This window comes from Acipenser ruthenus, chromosome 54 (assembly GCF_902713425.1).
Source record: "Acipenser ruthenus chromosome 54, fAciRut3.2 maternal haplotype, whole genome shotgun sequence".
Classification (NCBI taxonomy): Eukaryota; Metazoa; Chordata; class Actinopteri; order Acipenseriformes; family Acipenseridae; genus Acipenser; species Acipenser ruthenus.
Window position 1 is genome coordinate 6,077,030 of NC_081242.1, and position 14,528 is coordinate 6,091,557.

Below are 14,528 nucleotides of genomic sequence, written 5' to 3' on the forward strand. Positions count from 1 at the left end.
GTGTAATGGATTCAGTTGTAGGGTCTGTAAGGTTTATGTATTAGGTAGTTTTATTTTTAAACTGATATAGAGATTGAAGATGTTCTTTATAAGAGGAAAGGAACCATGTGTGCCTGTTAAGACTTTCATCTTTATAAACATATTTATAGCTCTATATTATTATGAATTAGTTATTGAACAGATGTTTTTATCCAAAGTGACTCAACAACTGCTGCTGCAGAGTCACTTCCAATCGGACCTCGTTTGTTTAACGTCTCATCCGAGGGACGGAGCACAAGGAGGTTAAGAGACTTGCTCAGGGTCTCACACACTCAGCATGACACGATGGCTGAGCTGGGATTGAATCTTTAACCTCTAAACCACCAAGCCCCCTACTAACTCAAACGTATTGTTTAAACTAGGTCTTGCTTGTTTTACAGATAAATTGATTTGCTTCCAATGTGCTGAAACAACCGATGAAAGCTCCTGTACTTCGAGTCCATGTGCAGCTGAAGCATTCTGCCAGAGTGACTACAAACTCAACGGGGCAGGTAAGCGCTTCTCCTTCATTTGGGGTTTCTATTCTTTGTGTTTCCAGTTTGGTGCTTGTGAATTCCAGCTGGTGAACGGAGGCCGTTGAGAGCAGTTGTGTTCATGTCTAAGGAGTCCATTCCTAGCAATCCTTTTCGTAATCCTCAAATCTAACATTACATACACCTCACTGCTTCATTGCTACTTTGCAGCCACATTTCCCATGTTTAGAGATTTAAAATACATAACTTTCTTATCATTAAATGACTGTTATTAAGCATGGTAGAATCCTGTTTTAGAATAACGGAACACATAACTTTGTACAGTAACTTATGCCTCACCTATTAACTTTCAGTGGACACTTTCTTTTTTCAAGAGCATGCAATATTGTCCCACATGGAAAAATAAAAGCAGAATGCTGGTACCGTAATATGTACATGTTAGTGTAGTGTCACCGAGGATTTGATTCTGTATAAATGCCCTGTTTATTTATTTGTAAGAATCACTGATTTGGCACTAGCTGGTTCTGTCACCACTAACCTTGCTTTTCTCCACCTTACAGGAGTGCCTGTTGTCACTAAGTCCTGTGCAGCTGATTGCAATGCTGTTGACAATACAGCAGACAAAAACGTGAGGACAACTTGCTGTAAAACAGGATATTGTAATGGTAAGACTGCTATTAACTGATAAAATAGTTCCAGCCCAGCTTTAAAATCCACCAAATTGATACATTTTTGGTTTGCTTGTGTATGTTTTTTTTTCACATTAATCTTTGATATGTATATAGTTTAAAAAACACCATGGGATGTTTTATTAATTATATTTGTATTACATTTTTAAAGAGAGACAATGTAGATTTATGTTACAAAATGAGAAACAATGACACAATATTACTAAGATGTTCTTAAAGCCTTTTTGGGGTTTAAAATTAATATTCAAGTGATCTAATCCCTAAATCCTCTCTTCGTTTGTATCATGAAGACAGCCCTTCTCCCCGCTCACATAGTTATTTCTACAGGAAGAGGTTTGACTTTCTTAATCTTGCCACACAAAGCATCAAGCTCCTTGTTTAATTAGCCATTACAGTTCGACCACAGTTTAGCTCAATTGAATAGCCCTCCATGCCTTTGATTCTGGATGGCAGTGCAATGAGCTGCTGGAGACCTATTCATTAAACCCCTGTGTTTATCTTTCAGGAAACACCTTGAGTTGCAACACTTGTACTAATGAAGCTGACGAAACTAAATGTGCAGCAACAGAGTGCGCTCCAACTGGGACACAATGTCAGAGCACTTATACCCTCACTGCACCAGGTAAGCTGTGATCACAAGGGGAAAAGTGACTGATACCTGTGTCTCTGTCGCCAGCTTGTTCCTCCTCTGCACATTTAAAAGGACAAGGGCCTGTGGGTCCACTCCATAGTAAATGTATGTTGTGGTATTTGTGAAGTACACTGAGAGTCTTGAAGGTTGCAGGTTCATGATTACGCTCTGAGTACTCAGAGAGAGGACCTGTTTCAGAGCTCAGTAGAGGCTACAGGGGGTGCTTTTAACTTTGGAGTTTTTTTAAAGAGTCACACATTGCGATGCATGACAGAACATGATAAGCGAAGTGATTTATAAACAACAAAATTAATACAATAGTTAACTGTGGTTTTCCAGACCTGTAATTTGCTCTTTAGCACTTCATCACACATTGTGTAAGGCTAAGGAATTCACTGACACAGGAGACAAAGTTGGAGTTTTAAACATCACTCAGGTGCACGATTTATTTTTTTCCCATAAGGTGGCACTGTTGCACTGTTATTACCAGCAATGGTATAAGTGACTGGCAGTTCACCCTTGGTGCACACGCAGGTGCAAAAAATAATAATAATAACAGAAGGTACAAAGAAAAAGAGAAAATAAAACATTATTAAGAATTCTACAAAATAAATGTGCTGCACTCTGCAGCGTTTCCCCAATCGTCGCTACCCGCACGGCCCGGGCCTCCGTCCTACACTCCACTGTTTATATATATATTTTTTGGGGTCTGCCCAAGATTTCCCTGCTACTACTATAGGTCTTTTCTGTTGTGTTCTCTGGTTGTTGGTCTCCGGCCGTTCTCGGTCTGAGAGCAGAACTTCCGCTAGTTTGTTTTTCGTCCTAAAGGGGCAGATCTGAGGGAACAACAGAACGTTATTTTATAGGCCCAGCATTCCACAAGGCCTGCCTCCCAGGCATTCAGAGAGAGGGAGAGAGCACACACCCTCTCCCAAACTCTCCGTGTCACTGCCATGACTGACAGGCGGATCTTACGAGGCTGCTGCCCTCTTCCTGCAGAACTATGTATGCACCAGACAGTCAGCACAGACTTCATCCCTGTTACGCAGACCTTTTTTGCACTGTATTTTAATAAGGGGTTGATATATCACCCAGGCTGTGGGAATCACTTGTGAGATTAATGAAGAGTTCATACGATGGTGGTATTGAGCTCTATATTTACATCCATTATATGCAATGGTGTTGTGCCTTCCAGGACCACCTTGACAATGAGAATACATTCAATGTCAATTGATTGCTAAGAGTATCTGGTGTCTAACCTCGTTTGTTGTATCACTTTTATAGATGTTCCAGTATCAAAGGCATGTGCTGAGGATTGCACACCATCCGCTACTGTGAAGTGCTGTGGTACATCTCAGTGTAACGGTAATGCTAACGTTATTGTTAATTATACAATGGCAGTCACTGAAGTGGCACACTGATTGGTCACATGTTCACATGTTCTAACTGGTAAACTTTAACAAAACACCACCTGGAGGCAAACAGACAAAACAAGGGGAATCAGAAATAAAATAAAAAATAAAAGGGCTGTAATCATCCTCCAGTGTAGCTGCTCTCACTCAAACTAGAAACCTTATTGAATACTTGCACTACACTGTCTCTTTGTGTAGTCACACAACTTCACCCTGGTAAATGGGATCTCATTGCAGAAAGAGATTGCTAAAAAATAGTGATCGTTCAAGTTAATAGTTATAATTCAGCTGCATCCGGGTTAGGCTTTTAGCAGAGATACTGAGATGAGATGGGCTGGGTAACAGTCAATGATAAGGGGAGCAGTGAAATGTTCACATTTACAAATGTCAGGTAGACAGTAATGTTTTATCAATAGGACTTTATCAATGTTTCATTATGAAGAGATTGATAAACGTGTTGAAACACTATCAGGTATGTGTCTAATTGAGCCAGCCGTAACCCAGCCTCTCCTTCCTTATTCATTGTCTCTCCCTGGCTTGTTTTGCAGTGGACCTCTTGAAATGCTACACCTGCACTGACTTGACAGATGAATCTAATTGTAAAGATATAACAGTCTGTGGGTACGGTGACAAGTTCTGTAAAACCACTTACAAACTAACTGGAACTGGTAAGTAATGATCCCTATGAGCCAGGTTTCTCTGAATATAACAAGTTTAACTGGCTTCTCTTTCTCTCGTCAATTCCTACTTAGTGTTGGGATTAACATAGATTTTTCCAGCAGCTTCTTTCTAAATAAGGACAAGAACATATTTGCAGTCATCACAAGAGACAAGTTTACATTGCACTAATGTTTCCCACATTTAAGTCACCATTCAATCAGCTAACAATAGTATTCAAGCCAGATAATTGGATCTCTACAATCAGGGCTGTTTTGAAAATGTACCTCCACCTACAAATCCAAGCTAAAATACTTTTTATTACATGCTTCCCATTGTTTTTATTCTCTAATACAATGTTTGAAATGGCAAGAGTAACAAAGCCCTGTGTCAATTGATGAGATAATAGTTATAGAATTATGACTAACTTTCTTTTTGCATTCATTGATAGGTGTCACCGTCAGCAAGGGATGTGCATCAACTTGTACTGTAACAACAGCTTTCCCGCGAGATGAGTGCTGTCAGGGAGAACTGTGTAACGGTAATACAGATACTATTGTAATATTGTTAATAAAATCAAAACTACAGGTGTTCAAATACATTTTTTTGACTGCGTATATATTTATTGTAAAACGTACATATATAAACAGAGCAGTCAGTACTTTTTTTTGCACCTTGCTTAAAACAACTATGAAAGCACTTTTATCTGTCAAATGGCAATTATTTAAAATGTTGATTAAATGCTGTAAATAAAAAAAAAAAAACAGAATGAAGAGCTCCCTCAATTTTCAAGTACCATTACCACAGATAATCCCCAATGAAACGCATGCACTAGAATGTCAGATTAATACATAGCTATTAATAAACTGTACCATTATTTATTCTGTTAACTGATGGGGAGCATTTACACTTGCTTCTTAGTAAATGGGATTTGAAGCCATTTGTACTTAAGATATTTATGTGATTCTTTCTGAATTTCACACCATTGAGTGTTGTAGTGTAATGGATTCAGTTGTAGGGTCTGTAAGGTTTATGTATTAGGTAGTTTTATTTTTAAACTGATATAGAGATTGAAGATGTTCTTTATAAGAGGAAAGGAACAATGTGTGCCTGTTAAGACTTTCATCTTTATAAACATATTTATAGCTCTATATTATTATGAATTAGTTATTGAACAGGTGTTTTTATCCAAAGCGACTCAACAACTGCTGCTGCAGAGTCACTTCCAATCGGACCTCGCTTATTTTATGTCTCATCCGAGGGACGGAGCACCACGAGGTTAAGAGACTTGCTCAAGGTCACACACGCTCAGAGGGACTCGATTGCTGAGCGGGGATTGAATCTTTAACCACTAAACCACCAAGCCCCCTACTAACTCAAACGTATTGTTTAAACTAGGTCTTGCTTGTTTTACAGATAAATTGATTTGCTTCCAATGTGCTGAAACAACCGATGAAAGCTCCTGTACTTCGAGTCCATGTGCAGCTGAAGCATTCTGCCAGAGTGACTACAAACTCAACGGGGCAGGTAAGCGCTTCTCCTTCATTTGGGGTTTCTATTCTTTGTGTTTCCAGTTTGGTGCTTGTGAATTCCAGCTGGTGAACGGTGGCCGTTGAGAGCAGTTGTGTTCATGTCTAAGGAGTCCATTCCTAGCAATCCTTTTTGTAATCCTCAAATCTAACATTACATACACCTCACTGCTTCATTGCTACTTTGCAGCCACATTTCCCATGTTTAGAGATTTAAAATACATAACTTTCTTATCATTAAATGACTGTTATTAAGCATGGTAGAATCCTGTTTTAGAATAACGGAACACATAACTTTGTACAGTAACTTATGCCTCACCTATTAACTTTCAGTGGACACTTTCTTTTTTCAAGAGCATGCAATATTGTCCCACATGGAAAAATAAAAGCAGAATGCTGGTACCGTAATATGTACATGTTAGTGTAGAGTCACCGAGGATTTGATTCTGTATAAATGCCCTGCTTATTTATTTGTCAGAATCACTGATTTGGCACTAGCTGGTTCTGTCACCACTAACCTTGCTTTTCTCCACCTTACAGGAGTGCCTGTTGTCAGTAAGTCCTGTGCAGCTGATTGCAAAGCTGTTGACAATACAGCAGACAAAAACGTGAGGACAACTTGCTGCAAAACAGGATATTGTAATGGTAAGGCTGCTATTAACTGATCAAATAGTTCCAGCCCAGCTTTAAAATCTGCCAAATTGATAGATTTTTGGTTTGCTTATGCATGTTTTTTTTCACTTTAATCTTTGATATGTATATAGTTTAAAAACACCATGGGATGTTTTGTTAATTATATTTTTATTACATTTTTGAAGAGAGACAATGTAGATTTATGTTACAAAATGAGAAACAAGGACACAATATTACTAAGGTGTTCTTAAAGACCTTTTTAGGGTTTAAAATTTAATATTCAAGTGATCTAATCCCTAAATCCTCTCTTCGTTTGTATCATAAAGACACCCCTTCTCCCCGCTCACATATTTATTTCTACAGGAAGAGGTTTGACTTTCTTAATCTTGCCACACAAAGCATCAGGCTCCTAGTTTAATTAGCCATTACAGTTCGACCACAGTTTAGCTCAATTGAATAGCCCTCCATGCCTTTAATTCTGGATGGCAGTGCATTGAGCTGCTGGAGACCTATTCATTAAACCCTTGTGTTTGTCTTTCAGGAAACGCCTTGAGTTGCAACACTTGTACTAATGAAGCTGACGAACCTAAATGTGCAGCAACAGCCTGCGCTGCAGCTGACACACGATGTCAGAGCACTTATACCCTCACTGCCCCAGGTAAGCTGTGATCACAAGGGGAAAGGTGACTGATACCTGTGTCTCTGTCGCCAGCTCGTTCCTCCTCCTCTGCACATTTAAAAGGACAAGGGCCTGTGGGTCCACTCCATAGTAAATGTATGTTGTGGTATTTGTGAAGTACACTGAGAGTCTTGAAGGTTGCAGGTTCATGATTACAGTCTGAGTACTGAGAGAGAGGACCTGTTTCAGAGCTCAGTAGAGGCTACAGGGGGTGCTTTTAACTTTGGAGTTTTTTTAAAGAGTCACACATTGCGATGCATGACAGAACATGATAAGCAAAGTGATTTATAAACAACAAAATTAATACAATAGTTAACTGTGGTTTACCAGACCTGTAATTTGCTCTTTGGCACTTTATCACAGACCTTTTTGCACTGTATTTTAATAAGGGGTTGATATATCACCCAGGCTGTGGGAATCACTTGTGAGATTAATGAAGAGTTCATACGATGGTGGTATTGAGCTCTATATTTACATCCATTATATGCAATGGTGTTGTGCCTTCCAGGACCCCCTTGACAATGAGAATACATTCAATGTCAATTGATTGCTAAGGGTATCTGGTGTCTAACCTCGTTTGTTGTATCACTTTTATAGATGTTCCAGTATCAAAGGCATGTGCTGAGGATTGCACACCATCCGCTACTGTGAAGTGCTGTGGTACATCTCAGTGTAACGGTAATGCTAACGTTATTGTTAATTATACAATGGCAGTCACTGAAGTGGCACACTGATTGGTCACATGTTCACATTTTCTAACTGGTAAACTTTAACAAAACACCACCTGGAGGCAAACAGACAAAACAACAGGAATCAGAAATAAAATAAAAAATAAAAGGGCTGTAATCATCCTCCAGTGTAGCTGCTCTCACTCAAACTTGAAACCTTATTGAATACTTGCACTGCACTGTCTCTTTGTGTAGCCACACAACTTCACCCTGGTAAATGAGATCTCATTGCAGAAAGAGATTGCTAAAAAATAGTTATCGTTCAAGATAATAGTTATAACTCAGCTGCATCCGGGTTAGGCTTTTAGCAGAGATACTGAGATGAGATGGGCTGGGTAACAGTCAATGATAAGGGGAGCAGTGAAATGTTCACATTTACAAATGTCAGGTAGACAGTAATGTTTTATCAATAGGACTTTATCAATGTTTCATTATGAAGAGATTGATAAACGTGTTGAAACACTATCAGGTATGTCTCTAATTGAGCCAGCCGTAACCCAGCCTCTCCTTCCTTATTCATTGTCTCTCCCTGGCTTGTTTTGCAGTGGACCTCTTGAAATGCTACACCTGCACTGACTTGACAGATGAATCTAATTGTAAAGATATAACAGTCTGTGGGTACGGTGACAAGTTCTGTAAAACCACTTACAAACTAACTGGAACTGGTAAGTAATGATCCCTATGAGCCGGGTTTCTCTGAATATAACAAGTTTAACTGGCTTCTCTTTCTCTCGTCAATTCCTACTTAGTGTTGGGATTAACATAGATTTTTCCAGCAGCTTCTTTCTAAATAAGGACAAGAACATATTTGCAGTCATCACAAGAGACAAGTTTACATTGCACTAATGTTTCCCACATTTAAGTCACCATTCAATCAGCTAACAATAGTATTCAAGCCAGATAATTGGATCTCTACAATCAGGGCTGTTTTGAAAATGTACCTCCACCTACAAATCCAAGCTAAAATACTTTTGATTACATGCTTCCCATTGTTTTTATTCTCTAATACAATGTTTGAAATGGCAAGAGTAACAAAGCCCTGTGTCAATTGATGAGATAATAGTTATAGAATTATGACTAACTTTCTTTTTGCATTCATTGATAGGTGTCACCGTCAGCAAGGGATGTGCATCAACTTGTACTGTAACAACAGCTTTCCCGCGAGATGAGTGCTGTCAGGGAGAACTCTGTAACGGTAATACAGATACTATTGTAATATTGTTAATAAAATCAAAACTACAGGTGTTCAAATACATTTTTTTTGACTGCATATATATTTATTGTAAAACGTACATATATAAACAGAGCAGTCAGTACTTTTTTTTGCACCTTGCTTAAAACAACTATGAAAGCACTTTTATCTGTCAAATGGCAATTATTTAAAATGTTGATTAAATGCTGTAAATAAAAAAAAAAAACAGAATGAAGAGCTCCCTCAATTTTCAAGTACCATTACCACAGATAATCCCCAATGAAACGCATGCACTAGAATGTCAGATTAATACATAGCTATTAATAAACTGTACCATTATTTATTCTGTTAACTGATGGGGAGCATTTACACTTGCTTCTTAGTAAATGGGATTTGAAGCCATTTGTACTTAAGATATTTATGTGATTCTTTCTGAATTTCACACCATTGAGTGTTGTAGTGTAATGGATTCAGTTGTAGGGTCTGTAAGGTTTATGTATTAGGTAGTTTTATTTTTAAACTGATGTAGAGATTGAAGATGTTCTTTATAAGAGGAAAGGAACCATGTGTGCCTGTTAAGACTTTCATCTTTATAAACATATTTATAGCTCTATATTATTATGAATTAGTCATTTAACAGATGTTTTTATCCAAAGCGACTCAACAACTGCTGCTGCAGAGTCACTTCCAATCGGACCTCCTTTGTTTTACGTCTCTTCCGAAGGACGGAGCACAAGGAGGTTAAGAGACTTGCTCAGGGTCTCACACACTCAGCATGACATGATGGCTGAGCTGGGATTGAATCTTTAACCACTGGACCACCAAGCCCCCTACTAACTCAAACGTATTGTTTAAACTAGGTCTTGCTTGTTTTACAGATAAATTGATTTGCTTCCAATGTGCTGAAACAACCGATGAAAGCTCCTGTACTTCGAGTCCATGTGCAGCTGAAGCATTCTGCAAGAGTGACTACAAACTCAACGGGGCAGGTAAGTGCTTCTCCTTCATTTGGGGTTTCTATTCTTTGTGTTTCCAGTTTGGTGCTTGTGAATTCCAGCTGGTGAACGGAGGCCGTTGAGAGCAGTTGTGTTCATGTCTAAGGAGTCCATTCCTAGCAATCCTTTTCGTAATCCTCAAATCTAACATTACATACACCTCACTGCTTCATTGCTACTTTGCAGCCACATTTCCCATGTTTAGAGATTTAAAATACATAACTTTCTTATCATTAAATGACTGTTATTAAGCATGGTAGAATCCTGTTTTAGAATAACGGAACACATAACTTTGTACAGTAACTTATGCCTCACCTATTAACTTTCAGTGGACACTTTCTTTTTTCAAGAGCATGCAATATTGTCCCACATGGAAAAATAAAAGCAGAATGCTGGTACAGTAATATGTACATGGTACTGTAGAGTCACAGAGGATTTGATTCTGTATAAATGCCCTGCTTATTGATTTGTCAGAATCACTGATTTGGCACTAGCTGGTTCTGTCACCACTAACCTTGCTTTTCTCCACCTTACAGGAGTGCCTGCTGTCATTAAGTCCTGTGCAGCTGATTGCAAAGCTGTTGACAATACAGCAGACAAAAACGTGAGGACAACTTGCTGCAAAACAGGATATTGTAATGGTAAGCCTGCTATTAAACGTTAAAACAGTTCCACCCAAGCCTTAAAATCTGCCAAATTGATACATTTTTGGTTTGCTTGTGTATGTTTTATTTTCACATTAATCTTTGATATGTATATAGTTTAAAAACACCATGGGATGTTTTATTAATTATATTTGTATTACATTTTTGAAGAGAGACAATGTAGGTTTATGTTACAAAATGAGAAACAAGGACACAATATTACTAAAGTGTTATATAAACCCTTTTTATTGTTTAAAATTAATATTCAAGTGATCTAATCCCTAAATCCTCTCTTCGTTTGTATCATGAAGACAGCCCTTCTCCCCGCTCACATAGTTATTTCTACAGGAAGAGGTTTGACTTTCTTAATCTTGCCACACAAAGCATCAGGCTCCTAGTTTAATTAGTCATTACAAATCAACCACAGTTTAGCTCAATTGAATAGCCCTCCATGCCTTTGATTCTGGATGGCAGTGCAATGAGCTGCTGGAGACCTATTCATTAAACCCCTGTGTTTATCTTTCAGGAAACGCCTTGAGTTGCAACACTTGTACTAATGAAGCTGACGAACCTAAATGTGCAGCAACAGCCTGCGCTGCAGCTGACACACGATGTCAGAGCACTTATACCCTCACTGCCCCAGGTAAGCTGTGATCACAAGGGGAAAGGTGACTGATACCTGTGTCTCTGTCGCCAGCTCGTTCCTCCTCCACTGCACATTTAAAAGGACAAGGGCCTGTGTGTCAACTCCATAGTAAATGTATGTTGTGGAATTTGTGAAGTACACTGAGAGTCTTGAAGGTTGCAGGTTCATGATTACACTCTGAGTACTGAGAGAGAGGACCTGTTTCAGAGCTCAGTAGAGGCTACAGGGGGTGCTTTTAACTTTGGAGTTTTTTTAAAGAGTCACACATTGCGATGCATGACAGAACATGATAAGCAAAGTGATTTATAAACAACAAAATTAATACAATAGTTAACTGTGGTTTACCAGACCTGTAATTTGCTCTTTGGCACTTTATCACAGACCTTTTTGCACTGTATTTTAATAAGGGGTTGATATATCACCCAGGCTGTGGGAATCACTTGTGAGATTAATGAAGAGTTCATACGATGGTGGTATTGAGCTCTATATTTACATCCATTATATGCAATGGTGTTGTGCCTTCCAGGACCCCCTTGACAATGAGAATACATTCAATGTCAATTGATTGCTAAGGGTATCTGGTGTCTAACCTTGTTTGTTGTATCACTTTTATAGATGTTCCAGTATCAAAGGCATGTGCTGAGGATTGCACACCATCCGCTACTGTGAAGTGCTGTGGTACATCTCAGTGTAACGGTAATGCTAACGTTATTGTTAATTATACAATGGCAGTCACTGAAGTGGCACACTGATTGGTCACATGTTCACATGTTCTAACTGGTAAACTTTAACAAAACACCACCTGGAGGCAAACAGACAAAACAAGGGGAATCAGAAATAAAATAAAAAATAAAAGGGCTGTAATCATCCTCCAGTGTAGCTGCTCTCACTCAAACTAGAAACCTTATTGAATACTTGCACTACACTGTCTCTTTGTGTAGTCACACAACTTCACCCTGGTAAATGGGATCTCATTGCAGAAAGAGATTGCTAAAAAATAGTGATCGTTCAAGTTAATAGTTATAATTCAGCTGCATCCGGGTTAGGCTTTTAGCAGAGATACTGAGATGAGATGGGCTGGGTAACAGTCAATGATAAGGGGAGCAGTGAAATGTTCACATTTACAAATGTCAGGTAGACAGTAATGTTTTATCAATAGGACTTTATCAATGTTTCATTATGAAGAGATTGATAAACGTGTTGAAACACTATCAGGTATGTGTCTAATTGAGCCAGCCGTAACCCAGCCTCTCCTTCCTTATTCATTGTCTCTCCCTGGCTTGTTTTGCAGTGGACCTCTTGAAATGCTACACCTGCACTGACTTGACAGATGAATCTAATTGTAAAGATATAACAGTCTGTGGGTACGGTGACAAGTTCTGTAAAACCACTTACAAACTAACTGGAACTGGTAAGTAATGATCCCTATGAGCCAGGTTTCTCTGAATATAACAAGTTTAACTGGCTTCTCTTTCTCTCGTCAATTCCTACTTAGTGTTGGGATTAACATAGATTTTTCCAGCAGCTTCTTTCTAAATAAGGACAAGAACATATTTGCAGTCATCACAAGAGACAAGTTTACATTGCACTAATGTTTCCCACATTTAAGTCACCATTCAATCAGCTAACAATAGTATTCAAGCCAGATAATTGCATCTCTACAATCAGGGCTGTTTTGAAAATGTACCTCCACCTACAAATCCAAGCTAAAATACTTTTTATTACATGCTTCCCATTGTTTTTATTCTCTAATACAATGTTTGAAATGGCAAGAGTAACAAAGCCCTGTGTCAATTCATGAGATAATAGTTATAGAATTATGACTAACTTTCTTTTTGCATTCATTGATAGGTGTCACCGTCAGCAAGGGATGTGCATCAGCTTGTACTGTAACAACAGCTTTCCCGCGAGATGAGTGCTGTCAGGGAGAACTGTGTAACGGTAATACAGATACTATTGTAATATTGTTAATAAAATCAAAACTACAGGTGTTCAAATACATTTTTTTTGACTGCATATATATTTATTGTAAAACGTACATATATAAACAGAGCAGTCAGTACTTTTTTTTGCACCTTGCTTAAAACAACTATGAAAGCACTTTTATCTGTCAAATGGCAATTATTTAAAATGTTGATTAAATGCTGTAAATAAAAAAAAAACAAAACAGAATGAAGAGCTCCCTCAATTTTCAAGTACCATTACCACAGATAATCCCCAATGAAACGCATGCACTAGAATGTCAGATTAATACATAGCTATTAATAAACTGTACCATTATTTATTCTGTTAACTGATGGGGAGCATTTATACTTGCTTCTTAGTAAATGGGATTTGAAGCCATTTGTACTTAAGATATTTATGTGATTCTTTCTGAATTTCACACCATTGAGTGTTGTAGTGTAATGGATTCAGTTGTAGGGTCTGTAAGGTTTATGTATTAGGTAGTTTTATTTTTAAACTGATATAGAGATTGAAGATGTTCTTTATAAGAGGAAAGGAACCATGTGTGCCTGTTAAGACTTTCATCTTTATAAACATATTTATAGCTCTATATTATTATGAATTAGTCATTTAACAGATGTTTTTATCCAAAGCGACTCAACAACTGCTGCTGCAGAGTCACTTCCAATCGGACCTCCTTTGTTTTACGTCTCTTCCGAAGGACGGAGCACAAGGAGGTTAAGAGACTTGCTCAGGGTCTCACACACTCAGCATGACACGATGGCTGAGCTGGGATTGAATCTTTAACCACTAGACCACCAAGCCCCCTACTAACTCAAACGTATTGTTTAAACTAGGTCTTGCTTGTTTTACAGATAAATTGATTTGCTTCCAATGTGCTGAAACAACCGATGAAAGCTCCTGTACTTCGAGTCCATGTGCAGCTGAAGCATTCTGCAAGAGTGACTACAAACTCAACGGGGCAGGTAAGTGCTTCTCCTTCATTTGGGGTTTCTATTCTTTGTGTTTCCAGTTTGGTGCTTGTGAATTCCAGCTGGTGAACGGAGGCCGTTGAGAGCAGTTGTGTTCATGTCTAAGGAGTCCATTCCTAGCAATCCTTTTCGTAATCCTCAAATCTAACATTACATACACCTCACTGCTTCATTGCTACTTTGCAGCCACATTTCCCATGTTTAGAGATTTAAAATACATAACTTTCTTATCATTAAATGACTGTTATTAAGCATGGTAGAATCCTGTTTTAGAATAACGGAACACATAACTTTGTACAGTAACTTATGCCTCACCTATTAACTTTCAGTGGACACTTTCTTTTTTCAAGAGCATGCAATATTGTCCCACATGGAAAAATAAAAGCAGAATGCTGGTACAGTAATATGTACATGGTACTGTAGAGTCACAGAGGATTTGATTCTGTATAAATGCCCTGCTTATTGATTTGTCAGAATCACTGATTTGGCACTAGCTGGTTCTGTCACCACTAACCTTGCTTTTCTCCACCTTACAGGAGTGCCTGCTGTCATTAAGTCCTGTGCAGCTGATTGCAAAGCTGTTGACAATACAGCAGACAAAAACGTGAGGACAACTTGCTGCAAAACAGGATATTGTAATGGTAA

General features: G+C 38.4%; 4 long non-coding RNA genes across 4 annotated transcripts; all 4 read left to right on the forward strand.

The window, feature by feature from the left end:
- The first annotated feature begins 4,323 nt into the window (after window positions 1-4,323).
- Window positions 4,324-6,076, forward strand: LOC117970213 (uncharacterized). Its single transcript, XR_009320208.1, has 3 exons — window positions 4,324-4,442; window positions 5,318-5,428; window positions 5,971-6,076. It is a non-coding gene; the product is annotated as an uncharacterized LOC117970213 (long non-coding RNA).
- Window positions 6,077-6,609: 533 nt separating this feature from the next.
- LOC131723288 (uncharacterized) lies at window positions 6,610-8,137 on the forward strand. Its single transcript, XR_009320206.1, has 3 exons — window positions 6,610-6,721; window positions 7,340-7,420; window positions 8,016-8,137. It is a non-coding gene; the product is annotated as an uncharacterized LOC131723288 (long non-coding RNA).
- A 440-nt stretch (window positions 8,138-8,577) lies between these two features.
- On the forward strand, window positions 8,578-10,296 carry LOC131723289 (uncharacterized). The gene is made up of 3 exons (XR_009320207.1): window positions 8,578-8,665; window positions 9,541-9,651; window positions 10,194-10,296. It is a non-coding gene; the product is annotated as an uncharacterized LOC131723289 (long non-coding RNA).
- Window positions 10,297-10,832: 536 nt separating this feature from the next.
- Window positions 10,833-14,522, forward strand: LOC117398162 (uncharacterized). Its single transcript, XR_009320202.1, has 6 exons — window positions 10,833-10,944; window positions 11,563-11,643; window positions 12,239-12,358; window positions 12,799-12,888; window positions 13,767-13,877; window positions 14,420-14,522. It is a non-coding gene; the product is annotated as an uncharacterized LOC117398162 (long non-coding RNA).
- The last annotated feature ends 6 nt before the right edge of the window (window positions 14,523-14,528 follow it).